This window comes from Chiloscyllium punctatum, chromosome 21 (assembly GCF_047496795.1).
Source record: "Chiloscyllium punctatum isolate Juve2018m chromosome 21, sChiPun1.3, whole genome shotgun sequence".
Classification (NCBI taxonomy): Eukaryota; Metazoa; Chordata; class Chondrichthyes; order Orectolobiformes; family Hemiscylliidae; genus Chiloscyllium; species Chiloscyllium punctatum.
Window position 1 is genome coordinate 14,994,596 of NC_092759.1, and position 13,511 is coordinate 15,008,106.

Sequence of the window (13,511 nt, forward strand, 5' to 3'; positions counted from 1 at the left end):
AGCAGTAGCCCGGCTCAGAGTTGTTCATGGCCGACAGCAGCCCTGCTCCCGCTGAGAAACTAGGTTTCGCGGACAGGTCGGCATATCTGGCACGGCCCGAGCTGCTTTCGAAAACTTCGGCAAAGTGGATTTCGGAGGCGAGGGCGACCGGCCTTACAGGGCAGCAGGCCGAGACAGCGTGGTTGCACTTGCGAAAGACCGAGTGCACGAGCTGCTGGATCAGCAGATCCACAGTCGCCATTGTGATCCTTGTCGTTGTTGTTTCCACGCTTGACGAAGGAGGCAAACATCCTTGAGCAGTGGTTCGGCAGCCCCTGCTGTCTCAGGGTTCCATGGTGTAATGGTGAGCACTCTGGACTCTGAATCCAGCGATCCGAGTTCAAATCTCGGTGGAGCCTTCTTTCTGGCAGCGTGAGCGATTGTCTTCGACAGAACTGTTGATTTCACAAATTCCACACCCATGATGGAAGTGGGCTGGTTTTCCCCTTGCGACAGTGTTTGCGATGCTCCAGCGTCGAGCGCGCGAGCTGCTTTTGCTCTGCCCTGTACCACGCAAGTATTCCCTGCCAAGGACGCAGCAGCGAGAGACCAGATTCTGAGAGCGTTGCTGCAAGTGTGAATGCAGGAAAGCTCAGGCCTGCCTGAGGCGGCAGCACTGCTGGTTCCGTGGTGTAATGGCTAGCACTCTGGACTTTGGATCCAGCGATCCGAGTTCGAATCTCGGCGGAACCTTGACTTGCTTCGTCCCGGCCCTTGTTTAATGTGGGACGCGCCAGTGAAATCTGCCTACGGGCCAATTGTAAGAGCAGCCCTTTTAGCACCTTGGAGTCAGATCTCATCGCATTTCTGCCAGAACGGGATGATGCCAATCCCGAGGTGGCGTCTTAAGCTCGCCACCGGTGCCTGCTTTTGCTCTCTCCTGAACCACGGATGTGTTTTCTTCGAAGGACACAGCATTAAGAGACAAGCTGCAGTCAAGCGGTGTTGTTTTTGGAGCTCCTCTCTGTGTTCCACAGACAGCTGGTGAAAAGGTGACAGGAATTGAAATGAGGCGCATGCTGGACAGGTGCTCTTTTCTTTAATTTGATTCAACAATTCACAGGAACAGCTGGACACAGAGAAACAGCAATTTTACCAGGGAGAGGAGCGGCAAAGCCAGGCCCCGAGCCCTACCGTTCAACCAGTTTTCAGGGAAACCAGGAACCTCAAATCCCAGTTTCAATCACTACAAAACGGTAACAATGACATTTGTACGTACAAGGCAGTCCAACGACATCAAAAACAGTGCATACAATGCAGACTCCCGGAAAGCCAGGGACACGTGCTCTTGAACACAGTCCGTCTGAGATCTCACTTTGCTTAAAAGCATTGCTCATCGCAGCGCTGACACAGCGATGGCCGCCGGTAAGGGAGAGAAACAGCAGCGGTGCTGTTTGAATAGGCAGCTGTACTGCAGATGTGCGACTTGTCCTACAGCTGTACTTAGCAGAAGGAAGGCTAACTGTGAGGTGAGAAAGCTGAAGCCAAAGTGAAATGCTGGCGAGGCGATTGTCCAGCAGCTTGAAAGTTTGCCAGTGAGAGAGATTAGCGAGCAGTAGCCCGGCTCAGAGTTGTTCATGGCCGACAGCAGCCCTGCTCCCGCTGAGAAACTAGGTTTCGCGGACAGGTCGGCATATCTGGCACGGCCCGAGCTGCTTTCGAAAACTTCGGCAAAGTGGATTTCGGAGGCGAGGGCGACCGGCCTTACAGGGCAGCAGGCCGAGACAGCGTGGTTGCACTTGCGAAAGACCGAGTGCACGAGCTGCTGGATCAGCAGATCCACAGTCGCCATTGTGATCCTTGTCGTTGTTGTTTCCACGCTTGACGAAGGAGGCAAACATCCTTGAGCAGTGGTTCGGCAGCCCCTGCTGTCTCAGGGTTCCATGGTGTAATGGTGAGCACTCTGGACTCTGAATCCAGCGATCCGAGTTCAAATCTCGGTGGAGCCTTCTTTCTGGCAGCGTGAGCGATTGTCTTCGACAGAACTGTTGATTTCACAAATTCCACACCCATGATGGAAGTGGGCTGGTTTTCCCCTTGCGACAGTGTTTGCGATGCTCCAGCGTCGAGCGCGCGAGCTGCTTTTGCTCTGCCCTGTACCACGCAAGTATTCCCTGCCAAGGACGCAGCAGCGAGAGACCAGATTCTGAGAGCGTTGCTGCAAGTGTGAATGCAGGAAAGCTCAGGCCTGCCTGAGGCGGCAGCACTGCTGGTTCCGTGGTGTAATGGCTAGCACTCTGGACTTTGGATCCAGCGATCCGAGTCCGAATCTCGGCGGAACCTTGACTTGCTTCGTCCCGGCCCTTGTTTAATGTGGGACGCGCCAGTGAAATCTGCCTACGGGCCAATTGTAAGAGCAGCCCTTTTAGCACCTTGGAGTCAGATCTCATCGCATTTCTGCCAGAACGGGATGATGCCAATCCCGAGGTGGCGTCTTAAGCTCGCCACCGGTGCCTGCTTTTGCTCTCTCCTGAACCACGGATGTGTTTTCTTCGAAGGACACAGCATTAAGAGACAAGCTGCAGTCAAGCGGTGTTGTTTTTGGAGCTCCTCTCTGTGTTCCACAGACAGCTGGTGAAAAGGTGACAGGAATTGAAATGAGGCGCATGCTGGACAGGTGCTCTTTTCTTTAATTTGATTCAACAATTCACAGGAACAGCTGGACACAGAGAAACAGCAATTTTACCAGGGAGAGGAGCGGCAAAGCCAGGCCCCGAGCCCTACCGTTCAACCAGTTTTCAGGGAAACCAGGAACCTCAAATCCCAGTTTCAATCACTACAAAACGGTAACAATGACATTTGTACGTACAAGGCAGTCCAACGACATCAAAAACAGTGCATACAATGCAGACTCCCGGAAAGCCAGGGACACGTGCTCTTGAACACAGTCCGTCTGAGATCTCACTTTGCTTAAAAGCATTGCTCATCGCAGCGCTGACACAGCGATGGCCGCCGGTAAGGGAGAGAAACAGCAGCGGTGCTGTTTGAATAGGCAGCTGTACTGCAGATGTGCGACTTGTCCTACAGCTGTACTTAGCAGAAGGAAGGCTAACTGTGAGGTGAGAAAGCTGAAGCCAAAGTGAAATGCTGGCGAGGCGATTGTCCAGCAGCTTGAAAGTTTGCCAGTGAGAGAGATTAGCGAGCAGTAGCCCGGCTCAGAGTTGTTCATGGCCGACAGCAGCCCTGCTCCCGCTGAGAAACTAGGTTTCGCGGACAGGTCGGCATATCTGGCACGGCCCGAGCTGCTTTCGAAAACTTCGGCAAAGTGGATTTCGGAGGCGAGGGCGACCGGCCTTACAGGGCAGCAGGCCGAGACAGCGTGGTTGCACTTGCGAAAGACCGAGTGCACGAGCTGCTGGATCAGCAGATCCACAGTCGCCATTGTGATCCTTGTCGTTGTTGTTTCCACGCTTGACGAAGGAGGCAAACATCCTTGAGCAGTGGTTCGGCAGCCCCTGCTGTCTCAGGGTTCCATGGTGTAATGGTGAGCACTCTGGACTCTGAATCCAGCGATCCGAGTTCAAATCTCGGTGGAGCCTTCTTTCTGGCAGCGTGAGCGATTGTCTTCGACAGAACTGTTGATTTCACAAATTCCACACCCATGATGGAAGTGGGCTGGTTTTCCCCTTGCGACAGTGTTTGCGATGCTCCAGCGTCGAGCGCGCGAGCTGCTTTTGCTCTGCCCTGTACCACGCAAGTATTCCCTGCCAAGGACGCAGCAGCGAGAGACCAGATTCTGAGAGCGTTGCTGCAAGTGTGAATGCAGGAAAGCTCAGGCCTGCCTGAGGCGGCAGCACTGCTGGTTCCGTGGTGTAATGGCTAGCACTCTGGACTTTGGATCCAGCGATCCGAGTCCGAATCTCGGCGGAACCTTGACTTGCTTCGTCCCGGCCCTTGTTTAATGTGGGACGCGCCAGTGAAATCTGCCTACGGGCCAATTGTAAGAGCAGCCCTTTTAGCACCTTGGAGTCAGATCTCATCGCATTTCTGCCAGAACGGGATGATGCCAATCCCGAGGTGGCGTCTTAAGCTCGCCACCGGTGCCTGCTTTTGCTCTCTCCTGAACCACGGATGTGTTTTCTTCGAAGGACACAGCATTAAGAGACAAGCTGCAGTCAAGCGGTGTTGTTTTTGGAGCTCCTCTCTGTGTTCCACAGACAGCTGGTGAAAAGGTGACAGGAATTGAAATGAGGCGCATGCTGGACAGGTGCTCTTTTCTTTAATTTGATTCAACAATTCACAGGAACAGCTGGACACAGAGAAACAGCAATTTTACCAGGGAGAGGAGCGGCAAAGCCAGGCCCCGAGCCCTACCGTTCAACCAGTTTTCAGGGAAACCAGGAACCTCAAATCCCAGTTTCAATCACTACAAAACGGTAACAATGACATTTGTACGTACAAGGCAGTCCAACGACATCAAAAACAGTGCATACAATGCAGACTCCCGGAAAGCCAGGGACACGTGCTCTTGAACACAGTCCGTCTGAGATCTCACTTTGCTTAAAAGCATTGCTCATCGCAGCGCTGACACAGCGATGGCCGCCGGTAAGGGAGAGAAACAGCAGCGGTGCTGTTTGAATAGGCAGCTGTACTGCAGATGTGCGACTTGTCCTACAGCTGTACTTAGCAGAAGGAAGGCTAACTGTGAGGTGAGAAAGCTGAAGCCAAAGTGAAATGCTGGCGAGGCGATTGTCCAGCAGCTTGAAAGTTTGCCAGTGAGAGAGATTAGCGAGCAGTAGCCCGGCTCAGAGTTGTTCATGGCCGACAGCAGCCCTGCTCCCGCTGAGAAACTAGGTTTCGCGGACAGGTCGGCATATCTGGCACGGCCCGAGCTGCTTTCGAAAACTTCGGCAAAGTGGATTTCGGAGGCGAGGGCGACCGGCCTTACAGGGCAGCAGGCCGAGACAGCGTGGTTGCACTTGCGAAAGACCGAGTGCACGAGCTGCTGGATCAGCAGATCCACAGTCGCCATTGTGATCCTTGTCGTTGTTGTTTCCACGCTTGACGAAGGAGGCAAACATCCTTGAGCAGTGGTTCGGCAGCCCCTGCTGTCTCAGGGTTCCATGGTGTAATGGTGAGCACTCTGGACTCTGAATCCAGCGATCCGAGTTCAAATCTCGGTGGAGCCTTCTTTCTGGCAGCGTGAGCGATTGTCTTCGACAGAACTGTTGATTTCACAAATTCCACACCCATGATGGAAGTGGGCTGGTTTTCCCCTTGCGACAGTGTTTGCGATGCTCCTGCGTCGAGCGCGCGAGCTGCTTTTGCTCTGCCCTGTACCACGCAAGTATTCCCTGCCAAGGACGCAGCAGCGAGAGACCAGATTCTGAGAGCGTTGCTGCAAGTGTGAATGCAGGAAAGCTCAGGCCTGCCTGAGGCGGCAGCACTGCTGGTTCCGTGGTGTAATGGCTAGCACTCTGGACTTTGGATCCAGCGATCCGAGTTCGAATCTCGGCGGAACCTTGACTTGCTTCGTCCCGGCCCTTGTTTAATGTGGGACGCGCCAGTGAAATCTGCCTACGGGCCAATTGTAAGAGCAGCCCTTTTAGCACCTTGGAGTCAGATCTCATCGCATTTCTGCCAGAACGGGATGATGCCAATCCCGAGGTGGCGTCTTAAGCTCGCCACCGGTGCCTGCTTTTGCTCTCTCCTGAACCACGGATGTGTTTTCTTCGAAGGACACAGCATTAAGAGACAAGCTGCAGTCAAGCGGTGTTGTTTTTGGAGCTCCTCTCTGTGTTCCACAGACAGCTGGTGAAAAGGTGACAGGAATTGAAATGAGGCGCATGCTGGACAGGTGCTCTTTTCTTTAATTTGATTCAACAATTCACAGGAACAGCTGGACACAGAGAAACAGCAATTTTACCAGGGAGAGGAGCGGCAAAGCCAGGCCCCGAGCCCTACCGTTCAACCAGTTTTCAGGGAAACCAGGAACCTCAAATCCCAGTTTCAATCACTACAAAACGGTAACAATGACATTTGTACGTACAAGGCAGTCCAACGACATCAAAAACAGTGCATACAATGCAGACTCCCGGAAAGCCAGGGACACGTGCTCTTGAACACAGTCCGTCTGAGATCTCACTTTGCTTAAAAGCATTGCTCATCGCAGCGCTGACACAGCGATGGCCGCCGGTAAGGGAGAGAAACAGCAGCGGTGCTGTTTGAATAGGCAGCTGTACTGCAGATGTGCGACTTGTCCTACAGCTGTACTTAGCAGAAGGAAGGCTAACTGTGAGGTGAGAAAGCTGAAGCCAAAGTGAAATGCTGGCGAGGCGATTGTCCAGCAGCTTGAAAGTTTGCCAGTGAGAGAGATTAGCGAGCAGTAGCCCGGCTCAGAGTTGTTCATGGCCGACAGCAGCCCTGCTCCCGCTGAGAAACTAGGTTTCGCGGACAGGTCGGCATATCTGGCACGGCCCGAGCTGCTTTCGAAAACTTCGGCAAAGTGGATTTCGGAGGCGAGGGCGACCGGCCTTACAGGGCAGCAGGCCGAGACAGCGTGGTTGCACTTGCGAAAGACCGAGTGCACGAGCTGCTGGATCAGCAGATCCACAGTCGCCATTGTGATCCTTGTCGTTGTTGTTTCCACGCTTGACGAAGGAGGCAAACATCCTTGAGCAGTGGTTCGGCAGCCCCTGCTGTCTCAGGGTTCCATGGTGTAATGGTGAGCACTCTGGACTCTGAATCCAGCGATCCGAGTTCAAATCTCGGTGGAGCCTTCTTTCTGGCAGCGTGAGCGATTGTCTTCGACAGAACTGTTGATTTCACAAATTCCACACCCATGATGGAAGTGGGCTGGTTTTCCCCTTGCGACAGTGTTTGCGATGCTCCAGCGTCGAGCGCGCGAGCTGCTTTTGCTCTGCCCTGTACCACGCAAGTATTCCCTGCCAAGGACGCAGCAGCGAGAGACCAGATTCTGAGAGCGTTGCTGCAAGTGTGAATGCAGGAAAGCTCAGGCCTGCCTGAGGCGGCAGCACTGCTGGTTCCGTGGTGTAATGGCTAGCACTCTGGACTTTGGATCCAGCGATCCGAGTTCGAATCTCGGCGGAACCTTGACTTGCTTCGTCCCGGCCCTTGTTTAATGTGGGACGCGCCAGTGAAATCTGCCTACGGGCCAATTGTAAGAGCAGCCCTTTTAGCACCTTGGAGTCAGATCTCATCGCATTTCTGCCAGAACGGGATGATGCCAATCCCGAGGTGGCGTCTTAAGCTCGCCACCGGTGCCTGCTTTTGCTCTCTCCTGAACCACGGATGTGTTTTCTTCGAAGGACACAGCATTAAGAGACAAGCTGCAGTCAAGCGGTGTTGTTTTTGGAGCTCCTCTCTGTGTTCCACAGACAGCTGGTGAAAAGGTGACAGGAATTGAAATGAGGCGCATGCTGGACAGGTGCTCTTTTCTTTAATTTGATTCAACAATTCACAGGAACAGCTGGACACAGAGAAACCGCAATTTTACCAGGGAGAGGAGCGGCAAAGCCAGGCCCCGAGCCCTACCGTTCAACCAGTTTTCAGGGAAACCAGGAACCTCAAATCCCAGTTTCAATCACTACAAAACGGTAACAATGACATTTGTACGTACAAGGCAGTCCAACGACATCAAAAACAGTGCATACAATGCAGACTCCCGGAAAGCCAGGGACACGTGCTCTTGAACACAGTCCGTCTGAGATCTCACTTTGCTTAAAAGCATTGCTCATCGCAGCGCTGACACAGCGATGGCCGCCGGTAAGGGAGAGAAACAGCAGCGGTGCTGTTTGAATAGGCAGCTGTACTGCAGATGTGCGACTTGTCCTACAGCTGTACTTAGCAGAAGGAAGGCTAACTGTGAGGTGAGAAAGCTGAAGCCAAAGTGAAATGCTGGCGAGGCGATTGTCCAGCAGCTTGAAAGTTTGCCAGTGAGAGAGATTAGCGAGCAGTAGCCCGGCTCAGAGTTGTTCATGGCCGACAGCAGCCCTGCTCCCGCTGAGAAACTAGGTTTCGCGGACAGGTCGGCATATCTGGCACGGCCCGAGCTGCTTTCGAAAACTTCGGCAAAGTGGATTTCGGAGGCGAGGGCGACCGGCCTTACAGGGCAGCAGGCCGAGACAGCGTGGTTGCACTTGCGAAAGACCGAGTGCACGAGCTGCTGGATCAGCAGATCCACAGTCGCCATTGTGATCCTTGTCGTTGTTGTTTCCACGCTTGACGAAGGAGGCAAACATCCTTGAGCAGTGGTTCGGCAGCCCCTGCTGTCTCAGGGTTCCATGGTGTAATGGTGAGCACTCTGGACTCTGAATCCAGCGATCCGAGTTCAAATCTCGGTGGAGCCTTCTTTCTGGCAGCGTGAGCGATTGTCTTCGACAGAACTGTTGATTTCACAAATTCCACACCCATGATGGAAGTGGGCTGGTTTTCCCCTTGCGACAGTGTTTGCGATGCTCCAGCGTCGAGCGCGCGAGCTGCTTTTGCTCTGCCCTGTACCACGCAAGTATTCCCTGCCAAGGACGCAGCAGCGAGAGACCAGATTCTGAGAGCGTTGCTGCAAGTGTGAATGCAGGAAAGCTCAGGCCTGCCTGAGGCGGCAGCACTGCTGGTTCCGTGGTGTAATGGCTAGCACTCTGGACTTTGGATCCAGCGATCCGAGTTCGAATCTCGGCGGAACCTTGACTTGCTTCGTCCCGGCCCTTGTTTAATGTGGGACGCGCCAGTGAAATCTGCCTACGGGCCAATTGTAAGAGCAGCCCTTTTAGCACCTTGGAGTCAGATCTCATCGCATTTCTGCCAGAACGGGATGATGCCAATCCCGAGGTGGCGTCTTAAGCTCGCCACCGGTGCCTGCTTTTGCTCTCTCCTGAACCACGGATGTGTTTTCTTCGAAGGACACAGCATTAAGAGACAAGCTGCAGTCAAGCGGTGTTGTTTTTGGAGCTCCTCTCTGTGTTCCACAGACAGCTGGTGAAAAGGTGACAGGAATTGAAATGAGGCGCATGCTGGACAGGTGCTCTTTTCTTTAATTTGATTCAACAATTCACAGGAACAGCTGGACACAGAGAAACCGCAATTTTACCAGGGAGAGGAGCGGCAAAGCCAGGCCCCGAGCCCTACCGTTCAACCAGTTTTCAGGGAAACCAGGAACCTCAAATCCCAGTTTCAATCACTACAAAACGGTAACAATGACATTTGTACGTACAAGGCAGTCCAACGACATCAAAAACAGTGCATACAATGCAGACTCCCGGAAAGCCAGGGACACGTGCTCTTGAACACAGTCCGTCTGAGATCTCACTTTGCTTAAAAGCATTGCTCATCGCAGCGCTGACACAGCGATGGCCGCCGGTAAGGGAGAGAAACAGCAGCGGTGCTGTTTGAATAGGCAGCTGTACTGCAGATGTGCGACTTGTCCTACAGCTGTACTTAGCAGAAGGAAGGCTAACTGTGAGGTGAGAAAGCTGAAGCCAAAGTGAAATGCTGGCGAGGCGATTGTCCAGCAGCTTGAAAGTTTGCCAGTGAGAGAGATTAGCGAGCAGTAGCCCGGCTCAGAGTTGTTCATGGCCGACAGCAGCCCTGCTCCCGCTGAGAAACTAGGTTTCGCGGACAGGTCGGCATATCTGGCACGGCCCGAGCTGCTTTCGAAAACTTCGGCAAAGTGGATTTCGGAGGCGAGGGCGACCGGCCTTACAGGGCAGCAGGCCGAGACAGCGTGGTTGCACTTGCGAAAGACCGAGTGCACGAGCTGCTGGATCAGCAGATCCACAGTCGCCATTGTGATCCTTGTCGTTGTTGTTTCCACGCTTGACGAAGGAGGCAAACATCCTTGAGCAGTGGTTCGGCAGCCCCTGCTGTCTCAGGGTTCCATGGTGTAATGGTGAGCACTCTGGACTCTGAATCCAGCGATCCGAGTTCAAATCTCGGTGGAGCCTTCTTTCTGGCAGCGTGAGCGATTGTCTTCGACAGAACTGTTGATTTCACAAATTCCACACCCATGATGGAAGTGGGCTGGTTTTCCCCTTGCGACAGTGTTTGCGATGCTCCTGCGTCGAGCGCGCGAGCTGCTTTTGCTCTGCCCTGTACCACGCAAGTATTCCCTGCCAAGGACGCAGCAGCGAGAGACCAGATTCTGAGAGCGTTGCTGCAAGTGTGAATGCAGGAAAGCTCAGGCCTGCCTGAGGCGGCAGCACTGCTGGTTCCGTGGTGTAATGGCTAGCACTCTGGACTTTGGATCCAGCGATCCGAGTTCGAATCTCGGCGGAACCTTGACTTGCTTCGTCCCGGCCCTTGTTTAATGTGGGACGCGCCAGTGAAATCTGCCTACGGGCCAATTGTAAGAGCAGCCCTTTTAGCACCTTGGAGTCAGATCTCATCGCATTTCTGCCAGAACGGGATGATGCCAATCCCGAGGTGGCGTCTTAAGCTCGCCACCGGTGCCTGCTTTTGCTCTCTCCTGAACCACGGATGTGTTTTCTTCGAAGGACACAGCATTAAGAGACAAGCTGCAGTCAAGCGGTGTTGTTTTTGGAGCTCCTCTCTGTGTTCCACAGACAGCTGGTGAAAAGGTGACAGGAATTGAAATGAGGCGCATGCTGGACAGGTGCTCTTTTCTTTAATTTGATTCAACAATTCACAGGAACAGCTGGACACAGAGAAACAGCAATTTTACCAGGGAGAGGAGCGGCAAAGCCAGGCCCCGAGCCCTACCGTTCAACCAGTTTTCAGGGAAACCAGGAACCTCAAATCCCAGTTTCAATCACTACAAAACGGTAACAATGACATTTGTACGTACAAGGCAGTCCAACGACATCAAAAACAGTGCATACAATGCAGACTCCCGGAAAGCCAGGGACACGTGCTCTTGAACACAGTCCGTCTGAGATCTCACTTTGCTTAAAAGCATTGCTCATCGCAGCGCTGACACAGCGATGGCCGCCGGTAAGGGAGAGAAACAGCAGCGGTGCTGTTTGAATAGGCAGCTGTACTGCAGATGTGCGACTTGTCCTACAGCTGTACTTAGCAGAAGGAAGGCTAACTGTGAGGTGAGAAAGCTGAAGCCAAAGTGAAATGCTGGCGAGGCGATTGTCCAGCAGCTTGAAAGTTTGCCAGTGAGAGAGATTAGCGAGCAGTAGCCCGGCTCAGAGTTGTTCATGGCCGACAGCAGCCCTGCTCCCGCTGAGAAACTAGGTTTCGCGGACAGGTCGGCATATCTGGCACGGCCCGAGCTGCTTTCGAAAACTTCGGCAAAGTGGATTTCGGAGGCGAGGGCGACCGGCCTTACAGGGCAGCAGGCCGAGACAGCGTGGTTGCACTTGCGAAAGACCGAGTGCACGAGCTGCTGGATCAGCAGATCCACAGTCGCCATTGTGATCCTTGTCGTTGTTGTTTCCACGCTTGACGAAGGAGGCAAACATCCTTGAGCAGTGGTTCGGCAGCCCCTGCTGTCTCAGGGTTCCATGGTGTAATGGTGAGCACTCTGGACTCTGAATCCAGCGATCCGAGTTCAAATCTCGGTGGAGCCTTCTTTCTGGCAGCGTGAGCGATTGTCTTCGACAGAACTGTTGATTTCACAAATTCCACACCCATGATGGAAGTGGGCTGGTTTTCCCCTTGCGACAGTGTTTGCGATGCTCCAGCGTCGAGCGCGCGAGCTGCTTTTGCTCTGCCCTGTACCACGCAAGTATTCCCTGCCAAGGACGCAGCAGCGAGAGACCAGATTCTGAGAGCGTTGCTGCAAGTGTGAATGCAGGAAAGCTCAGGCCTGCCTGAGGCGGCAGCACTGCTGGTTCCGTGGTGTAATGGCTAGCACTCTGGACTTTGGATCCAGCGATCCGAGTTCGAATCTCGGCGGAACCTTGACTAGCTTCGTCCCGGCCCTTGTTTAATGTGGGACGCGCCAGTGAAATCTGCCTACGGGCCAATTGTAAGAGCAGCCCTTTTAGCACCTTGGAGTCAGATCTCATCGCATTTCTGCCAGAACGGGATGATGCCAATCCCGAGGTGGCGTCTTAAGCTCGCCACCGGTGCCTGCTTTTGCTCTCTCCTGAACCACGGATGTGTTTTCTTCGAAGGACACAGCATTAAGAGACAAGCTGCAGTCAAGCGGTGTTGTTTTTGGAGCTCCTCTCTGTGTTCCACAGACAGCTGGTGAAAAGGTGACAGGAATTGAAATGAGGCGCATGCTGGACAGGTGCTCTTTTCTTTAATTTGATTCAACAATTCACAGGAACAGCTGGACACAGAGAAACCGCAATTTTACCAGGGAGAGGAGCGGCAAAGCCAGGCCCCGAGCCCTACCGTTCAACCAGTTTTCAGGGAAACCAGGAACCTCAAATCCCAGTTTCAATCACTACAAAACGGTAACAATGACATTTGTACGTACAAGGCAGTCCAACGACATCAAAAACAGTGCATACAATGCAGACTCCCGGAAAGCCAGGGACACGTGCTCTTGAACACAGTCCGTCTGAGATCTCACTTTGCTTAAAAGCATTGCTCATCGCAGCGCTGACACAGCGATGGCCGCCGGTAAGGGAGAGAAACAGCAGCGGTGCTGTTTGAATAGGCAGCTGTACTGCAGATGTGCGACTTGTCCTACAGCTGTACTTAGCAGAAGGAAGGCTAACTGTGAGGTGAGAAAGCTGAAGCCAAAGTGAAATGCTGGCGAGGCGATTGTCCAGCAGCTTGAAAGTTTGCCAGTGAGAGAGATTAGCGAGCAGTAGCCCGGCTCAGAGTTGTTCATGGCCGACAGCAGCCCTGCTCCCGCTGAGAAACTAGGTTTCGCGGACAGGTCGGCATATCTGGCACGGCCCGAGCTGCTTTCGAAAACTTCGGCAAAGTGGATTTCGGAGGCGAGGGCGACCGGCCTTACAGGGCAGCAGGCCGAGACAGCGTGGTTGCACTTGCGAAAGACCGAGTGCACGAGCTGCTGGATCAGCAGATCCACAGTCGCCATTGTGATCCTTGTCGTTGTTGTTTCCACGCTTGACGAAGGAGGCAAACATCCTTGAGCAGTGGTTCGGCAGCCCCTGCTGTCTCAGGGTTCCATGGTGTAATGGTGAGCACTCTGGACTCTGAATCCAGCGATCCGAGTTCAAATCTCGGTGGAGCCTTCTTTCTGGCAGCGTGAGCGATTGTCTTCGACAGAACTGTTGATTTCACAAATTCCACACCCATGATGGAAGTGGGCTGGTTTTCCCCTTGCGACAGTGTTTGCGATGCTCCTGCGTCGAGCGCGCGAGCTGCTTTTGCTCTGCCCTGTACCACGCAAGTATTCCCTGCCAAGGACGCAGCAGCGAGAGACCAGATTCTGAGAGCGTTGCTGCAAGTGTGAATGCAGGAAAGCTCAGGCCTGCCTGAGGCGGCAGCACTGCTGGTTCCGTGGTGTAATGGCTAGCACTCTGGACTTTGGATCCAGCGATCCGAGTCCGAATCTCGGCGGAACCTTGACTTGCTTCGTCCCGGCCCTTGTTTAATGTGGGACGCGCCAGTGAAATCTGCCTACG

At 53.6% G+C, this 13,511-nt stretch overlaps 18 non-coding genes across 18 annotated transcripts; all 18 read left to right on the top strand.

Annotated features, from left to right (window-relative positions):
* The first annotated feature begins 326 nt into the window (after positions 1-326).
* trnaq-cug (transfer RNA glutamine (anticodon CUG)) lies at positions 327-398 on the top strand. The gene has a single exon. It is a non-coding gene; the product is annotated as a tRNA-Gln (tRNA).
* Positions 399-660: 262 nt separating this feature from the next.
* On the top strand, positions 661-732 carry trnaq-uug (transfer RNA glutamine (anticodon UUG)). Its single transcript has one exon. It is a non-coding gene; the product is annotated as a tRNA-Gln (tRNA).
* Positions 733-1,916: 1,184 nt separating this feature from the next.
* On the top strand, positions 1,917-1,988 carry trnaq-cug (transfer RNA glutamine (anticodon CUG)). The gene has a single exon. It is a non-coding gene; the product is annotated as a tRNA-Gln (tRNA).
* A 262-nt stretch (positions 1,989-2,250) lies between these two features.
* Positions 2,251-2,322, top strand: trnaq-uug (transfer RNA glutamine (anticodon UUG)). The gene has a single exon. It is a non-coding gene; the product is annotated as a tRNA-Gln (tRNA).
* A 1,184-nt stretch (positions 2,323-3,506) lies between these two features.
* On the top strand, positions 3,507-3,578 carry trnaq-cug (transfer RNA glutamine (anticodon CUG)). Its single transcript has one exon. It is a non-coding gene; the product is annotated as a tRNA-Gln (tRNA).
* A 262-nt stretch (positions 3,579-3,840) lies between these two features.
* trnaq-uug (transfer RNA glutamine (anticodon UUG)) lies at positions 3,841-3,912 on the top strand. Its single transcript has one exon. It is a non-coding gene; the product is annotated as a tRNA-Gln (tRNA).
* A 1,184-nt stretch (positions 3,913-5,096) lies between these two features.
* On the top strand, positions 5,097-5,168 carry trnaq-cug (transfer RNA glutamine (anticodon CUG)). The gene has a single exon. It is a non-coding gene; the product is annotated as a tRNA-Gln (tRNA).
* A 262-nt stretch (positions 5,169-5,430) lies between these two features.
* On the top strand, positions 5,431-5,502 carry trnaq-uug (transfer RNA glutamine (anticodon UUG)). Its single transcript has one exon. It is a non-coding gene; the product is annotated as a tRNA-Gln (tRNA).
* Positions 5,503-6,686: 1,184 nt separating this feature from the next.
* On the top strand, positions 6,687-6,758 carry trnaq-cug (transfer RNA glutamine (anticodon CUG)). The gene has a single exon. It is a non-coding gene; the product is annotated as a tRNA-Gln (tRNA).
* Positions 6,759-7,020: 262 nt separating this feature from the next.
* trnaq-uug (transfer RNA glutamine (anticodon UUG)) lies at positions 7,021-7,092 on the top strand. The gene has a single exon. It is a non-coding gene; the product is annotated as a tRNA-Gln (tRNA).
* Positions 7,093-8,276: 1,184 nt separating this feature from the next.
* Positions 8,277-8,348, top strand: trnaq-cug (transfer RNA glutamine (anticodon CUG)). The gene has a single exon. It is a non-coding gene; the product is annotated as a tRNA-Gln (tRNA).
* A 262-nt stretch (positions 8,349-8,610) lies between these two features.
* Positions 8,611-8,682, top strand: trnaq-uug (transfer RNA glutamine (anticodon UUG)). Its single transcript has one exon. It is a non-coding gene; the product is annotated as a tRNA-Gln (tRNA).
* A 1,184-nt stretch (positions 8,683-9,866) lies between these two features.
* On the top strand, positions 9,867-9,938 carry trnaq-cug (transfer RNA glutamine (anticodon CUG)). The gene has a single exon. It is a non-coding gene; the product is annotated as a tRNA-Gln (tRNA).
* A 262-nt stretch (positions 9,939-10,200) lies between these two features.
* On the top strand, positions 10,201-10,272 carry trnaq-uug (transfer RNA glutamine (anticodon UUG)). Its single transcript has one exon. It is a non-coding gene; the product is annotated as a tRNA-Gln (tRNA).
* Positions 10,273-11,456: 1,184 nt separating this feature from the next.
* On the top strand, positions 11,457-11,528 carry trnaq-cug (transfer RNA glutamine (anticodon CUG)). Its single transcript has one exon. It is a non-coding gene; the product is annotated as a tRNA-Gln (tRNA).
* A 262-nt stretch (positions 11,529-11,790) lies between these two features.
* On the top strand, positions 11,791-11,862 carry trnaq-uug (transfer RNA glutamine (anticodon UUG)). Its single transcript has one exon. It is a non-coding gene; the product is annotated as a tRNA-Gln (tRNA).
* A 1,184-nt stretch (positions 11,863-13,046) lies between these two features.
* Positions 13,047-13,118, top strand: trnaq-cug (transfer RNA glutamine (anticodon CUG)). The gene has a single exon. It is a non-coding gene; the product is annotated as a tRNA-Gln (tRNA).
* Positions 13,119-13,380: 262 nt separating this feature from the next.
* On the top strand, positions 13,381-13,452 carry trnaq-uug (transfer RNA glutamine (anticodon UUG)). Its single transcript has one exon. It is a non-coding gene; the product is annotated as a tRNA-Gln (tRNA).
* Positions 13,453-13,511: the final 59 nt, after the last annotated feature.